Source organism: Hyla sarda, chromosome 3, assembly GCF_029499605.1.
Source record: "Hyla sarda isolate aHylSar1 chromosome 3, aHylSar1.hap1, whole genome shotgun sequence".
NCBI classification, from domain to species: Eukaryota; Metazoa; Chordata; class Amphibia; order Anura; family Hylidae; genus Hyla; species Hyla sarda.
This window is the reverse complement of record NC_079191.1, coordinates 223,239,757-223,245,756: the sequence shown is the minus strand read 5'-3', so window position 1 is coordinate 223,245,756 and position 6,000 is coordinate 223,239,757. Positions and strand designations below refer to the sequence as shown.

Here is a 6,000-nt window from a genome sequence, read left to right as displayed (position 1 = left end):
TTTTGCAACAGCTGGGGGCACACTGGTTGCAAAACACTGAGTTAGGTAACAAACTCTTTTTCACAACCAATTTGCCTCCAGCTGATGCAAAACTGCAACAATCAGCATGCATTGACAGCCGAAGGGCATGCTGAGAGTTGTAGGTTTGCAACAGCTGGAGGCACACTGCTACAACTCCCAGCATACCCTTTGGTAGTCTGTGCATGCTGGGAGTTGTAGTTATGCATAACTACAACCCCCAGCATGCACAGACTAGCAAAGGGCATGCTGGGAGTTGTAGTTGGAACTCCAGCAGTTGCAAAACTACAACTCCCAGCATGCCCTTTGGCATGCCGAGAGTTGTTGCTAAGCAACAGCAGGAAGTGAAGAGGCCTTACCTTCTGCTGTGTATCCTGCCCCGGGGCGCTGCTCCTGTCACCGCCACCGCACCAGAGGGGACCCCCGCCTTACCAGGGCAAGGTAGGAGACCCCTTCCGGCGCCGATCTCCGCTCCGATCGCCGTCCCCAGCAGGTCCGTGACTGATCGGTCGTTCCGACCGATTAATCACGTGATCGCAAAGCGGCACCCGTGCCACCTCACTCCTGCTGAGTAAGGGTGAATTGGGGCTGTCTCAGACAGCCCCATTCACCCCTTTTTTCCGGGTCCCCGGAGACGTGATTGACCCGGAATAACCGCAAATCGCACGTCTGAATTGACGCGCGATTTGCGGCGATTGTCGATATGGGGGGACCTCCCTGGGCGATATGCTGTGATGCCTGCTGAACGATATCAGCAGGCATCCCAGTCCAGTCCCTGCCCGGTGAGCGGCAGGGGCCGGAAGAACGCAGGGTGTATCCATACGCCCTGAGTCCTTAAGGACTCGGAAACGGGGGCGTATGCATACGCCCTGCGTCCTTAAGGGGTTAAAGAGTACCTATGATCAACTAAACTTTCCCTAATCCCCCTCCCCATCTGTCCCTGTCTCTAACTCTGTTTATCCTAGCGTTTATTTTACTTAAAAACCACATAAAAACACCTTTTTATGTTCATCTTCGGTAGCTCAGAGAGGAGCGTCTGAGAAGGGAGGAAGTGGGCGGGTCCCGGCAGGTGCGACATCATCTGAAGCCTTGCCGGGCTGCTTCCGCCCTTCTTACTGTATGCTGCGCTCCCTCTCGGGAGCATGCATACAGGCGGAGTGCAGGGCAGGGATGGAGTGAGGTGGAAATCCACCTCACTCCGGCTCTCCTTGTCAGCGGGAGGAGCCTGAGACGCCTGAGTCAGGAGCGCGCATGGCAGGTAAGCCGCCAGGCCGGTGCATTGCCATAGAATGAAATTTGCCATAGAATGAAATGCTCCGCCTCCATCACATCCTATTGGCTCACACTTGTCACGTGACATATTTAACCGTCACGCATCGACGCGCACAGCAGTCTCAGTTTGCTGAAGCTGCACAGAGCCATCCGAAGGCAAATCTAATTCTATTGCAATGCATACAGACTGCGCATGGCCAGCTGGCCTCCCTACGCAAATTGCGTAGGGAAGGACAACTGAGCACGCGCAATACTTACTTCAGCCCTACGCTATTTGCGTAGTGCTGCGCCTGCGCCCGATGCTCTACTGTATGTTCCCCGCTCCCTGAGAGTTAACGGGGGACGGGGAGTAGAGCTGCGGGCATGGGGTGTAGTAAGCGCTCGCGGGGAGGCACGCTGATGACAGCGCTATCGGGCATAGGGATCCCGATAACGCTGTGGATCTATCGCGCTCTCGGGGAGGCACGCTGATGACAGCGCTATCGGGCATAGGGATCCCGATAGCGCTGTAGATCTATAAAACAGTACATGTAATAAAAGAGTAAATGTATGAGCTTCTGTGGCCCGATTGAATCGGGCCACAGAGGCCATGAGAGCTCGATGCAGCTTCAGCTATCACAGGGAGAGGAGATCCTCTCCCTGTGATAGCCAAACTGAGACTGCTGTGCGCGTCGATGCGTGACGGTTAAATATGTCACGTGACAAGTGTGAGCCAATAGGATGTGATGGATGCGGAGCATTTTCTTCTATGGCAAATTTCATTCTATGGCAATGCATCGGCGTGAGTCCGAAATCACCAAAAAAAAGGGGACTCCTAGGGAGACCCCTAGTGGCCAAAAGTTTAAACACACAAAAAAAACAGAAATAGAAAAAATATATATTTTTTTTTAACAGAACCCTATTAGTAAATTGTTTTATATATAATATATATTTATAACTATATAAAAAAAATTTGATGAGAGGTACTCTTTAAGCAACAGTACATTAAATGAAGCCATCCTATATACATAATGGGGGTATGCTGCAGGGGAGCCCTGGGGACATGCTGGGACAGTATGGGGCCACATCATCCTGTACTGGGACATCACACTTCTATTATGTGGTTTCATGTCCACCATACGGATTCTCTACCATATGAACTGCAGTGGGAACCTTGTGCCGATAGACCCCTATAGCGGCATGTTGCGTTATCCGTGCAGCCTCGGTAATGTGCACAGGCCCCGGTCCTTAGTACAGTCCCATGCCCGGGAGAAGTTCCCCCTCCATCCAGCTGTGCCTTCACTTTCTCTTCCCGGGAGCCAATGGCGCGGCGGCGGGCGTGGTAAGCGGCGGGCCGGCCCTCAGTGCAGCTGCTGACAGGGAGCGCTCATCCTCCGTGCCCGTGTACGGCTATTCCTAACAATGGACGGCTCCGGTGTGCGGCAAGCACCGGGCGTATGATGCTGCAAGAAGCAGCGCGGTAACGTAAAGCAAGGACGGGGATGCGGCAGAGGCCGCCGACCGGGACTATGAGCCAGGATGCTGAATGGAGCCGTTCAGCGTGAAGCGGAGGACGCCGGGGATCCAGCTGCCTGAGGGAGAGAGAGGACCGCAGGTCAGTAGCCTCCCCCTGGCACACAATAGCTTGCAGTCCGGGGCTCGTTCATTGTGTAGGTTTAGCCGCATGGTGCCCAGGAGCATTGCTGTGTCCCTCCATACATGGCACTACCACACCAACTATCTATCCCTGCTATAACAATATGGGCAGCCTGGCACAGGTGCCACCACGGTAGTCAGCGATGATGGGCACCATTAGGGTTATGGGGTCTATACCACCATTGTGGGAGAATTAATATGGAAAGTCGGACACAGATGCCAGCAATGGGAACCAGCAGTAGTGGGCACCACTAGGGTCATGAGGTCTGTACCAACATTGTGGGTGAATTATTATTGGCAGCCAGACACTGGTGCCACCAATGGGAGTCAGCAGTAGTGGACACCATTAGTGTCATGGGGTCAATACCAACATTGTGGGGGAATTAATATGGGCAGCCAGACACAGAAGCCACCAATGGGAGCCAGCAGTAGTTGGCACCACTGGGGTCATGAGGTCTATACCACCATTGTGGGTGAATTCTTATTGGCAGCCAGACACAGGTTTCACCAGTGGGAGCCAGCAGTAGTGGGCACCACTAGGATCAGTGGGTCTATACAACCATTGTGGGTGAATTATTATGGGCAGCCAGACACAGGTGTCATCAATGGAGCCAGCAGTAGTGGGCACCATCATGGCGTCTATACCACCATTGTGGGAGAATTAATATGGGGAGTCAGCAGTAGTTGGCACCAATAGGGTCGTGGGGTCTATACCACCATTGTGGGAGAATTAATATGGGGAGTCAGCAGTAGTTGGCACCAATAGGGTCGTGGGGTCTATACCACTATTGTGGGAGAATTAATATAGGGAGTCAGCAGTAGTTGGCACCAATAGGGTCGTTGGGGTCTATACCACTATTGTGGGGGAATCTGCTATTGGTTGTGCTCCTCCATTAGTGTCCAGAGAGTTGACTGAGAAGTAACTCTGACTGCATCCTGTGAAGTCCTTACATCTGGCCATACACTTGAGATGGTTGGCCAGTTGGCCATTTTGGCTGAGAGCAGACTTATGTCTGTGGAAAATGTGATCGGCTGTGTTGTTTCTTTTGGGCTGTGGTTGGCTGAAAATAGAAACACCATCTGATCTGCCAGATATTGCACCATCTCATACCAATTCTGTAGGACAGTGATCTGCCAGTTTATGGCGGCATAATGCTGGCACGATTATTTATATGAGCGATTCCATAGGACAGTGATCGGCAGGTTTAGTGTGGCATATTGCTGGCACCATCATTTATATGAACAATTTGATAGGACTGTGATTGGTTGGTTTAGTGTGGCATATTGCTGGCACAATAATATGACCAATTCCAGAGGGCAGTGATTGGCCAGCTTTAGACCTGCCTCAGGTGAACACAACCTTGAATATGTATCCCAGACACTAGTGGAGATATTCCTAGTACTACTATGTGTGCACACAGGATGACATCACACAGTGCCATCTGTAAAGGGAATACACACACATTGAATGTAATGTGTCCATGATCTCTCGGATCAGGACGGATTTGCCCTATACTAATGCTAAACATCTCCTGTGCCAGTTTGTGCTGCAGTCTGCCATGAGATCAGAGTACATTGATGCCCTGTCTGGGGATATTTCCATTGAGATGGCACAGTTCAGAAATCCTCCGCTCTCATTGGGCTCTACACTAGGGATTGCAAATTGAAGCTTTTACGATTGGATGACCCAAGGGTTTTGTAGGCGATGACTTAGTATTTGTACCAACCCTCTCAATGGGCCTTCGGCTGCCATTAGCATTGATAGTATATCAGTACAATCTATCTCTGATGGTAGATGGAGGTCCACTTGGAGTTTTTTTTTTTTTTTTGGAATTGATGAAATGGGGAAGAATCTGAAGGTGTCGCTGACCCTTAGTTTTAGGCATCTAAATTCTCACAGCACAGAAAAACTAAGGGGTCACAGTAGCAGGCAAGTGGATGAGATTAGCGCTGGGCGGTATGGCCAAATATGTGTATCGCGGTATTTTTGTAACTTATGGCGGTTCCACGGTATATAACGGTATTCCTCCTCCCCCCCCAAAAAAAATAAAAATAAAATTATTAACCCAGCGCTGTCCCCATCGGGGTACTACTCATGTCACCCGCAAGCGCTGCTCTCCTCGTCCTCCTGTTTGTTACAGCCGCCGGCGCTGACACTCTATACTGTATCCCTATGCCCGGGCTGAAAAATGTAAACAAAAATAAACTTTAACGCATGTTCCCACATTGGCCTTACGCTCTTCTTGGGGACGTGAACGTCGGACAGCCGTCAGCCTATCACCGGCCGCAGCGATGTTCTGCCTCTGCCGGTGATAGGCTGAGCGCACTGTCATGTAAGAAGCCGGCTTCTTACATAACAGTGCGCTAAACCTATCACCGGCTGAGGCAGAACATCGCTGCGGCCAGTGATAGGCTGATGGCTGTCCGACGTTCCATTTCCTTGGAAGCTGGTCCGGACCGACGGGGAAGGTGAGTTAAAGTTTATTTTGTTTACCTTTTGCAGCTCAGGCATAGGGATACAGTATAGAGCAGTGGTCTTCAACCTGCGGACCTCCAGATAGGGATCGACCGATGCGGTGCGGTGGGGGCGGCGGGGCATTATCGGCTTATCGGCAAGGTAATTGCCGATACCGATAATGCCCAAAATCGTGATTATCGGCCGATAATATCGGCCATACCGATAATCGGTCGATCCCTACCTCCAGATGTTGCAAAACTACAACTCCCAGCATACACGGACAGCCAACGGCTGGAGGTTGAAGACCACTGGTATAGAGTGTCAGCGCCAAAGGCCGCAACAAACAGGAGGACGAGGAGGGCAGTGCTTGCGGGTGACATATGTGAGTAGTACCTCGATGGGGACAGCGCAGCGCTGGGCTGACAATTCATTCCCGAGGGTGAGGGGCCAAACCGGTATTGCGGTAAGGGTTAAAATTCATATCGTGCAGCACAAAAACTTCGGTATTCGGTATGAACGTTATACCGCCCAGCCCTAGAGGAGATTTTCTTCTGCACACGCCATGGGCATTTTTCCAGCTGAAATACTGTACAGATTGTAGACGTGACGGCTCCAAA

At 51.2% G+C, this 6,000-nt stretch overlaps 1 protein-coding gene across 2 annotated transcripts in view; it reads left to right on the top strand.

Moving 5' to 3' along the window:
- Positions 1–356: 356 nt before the first annotated feature.
- The window catches only part of GPR63 (G protein-coupled receptor 63), a 54,890-nt gene continuing 49,246 nt past the window's right edge, over positions 357–6,000 (top strand). Inside the window, exon 1 of one of the 2 annotated variants that reach the window (XM_056563262.1) lies at positions 357–459. The gene's annotated coding sequence lies outside the window, so the exon portion shown is untranslated. Of the gene's footprint in view, positions 460–2,292; positions 2,885–6,000 lie in introns of those variants that run through there. The other variant, XM_056563261.1, reaches the window with a different exon arrangement.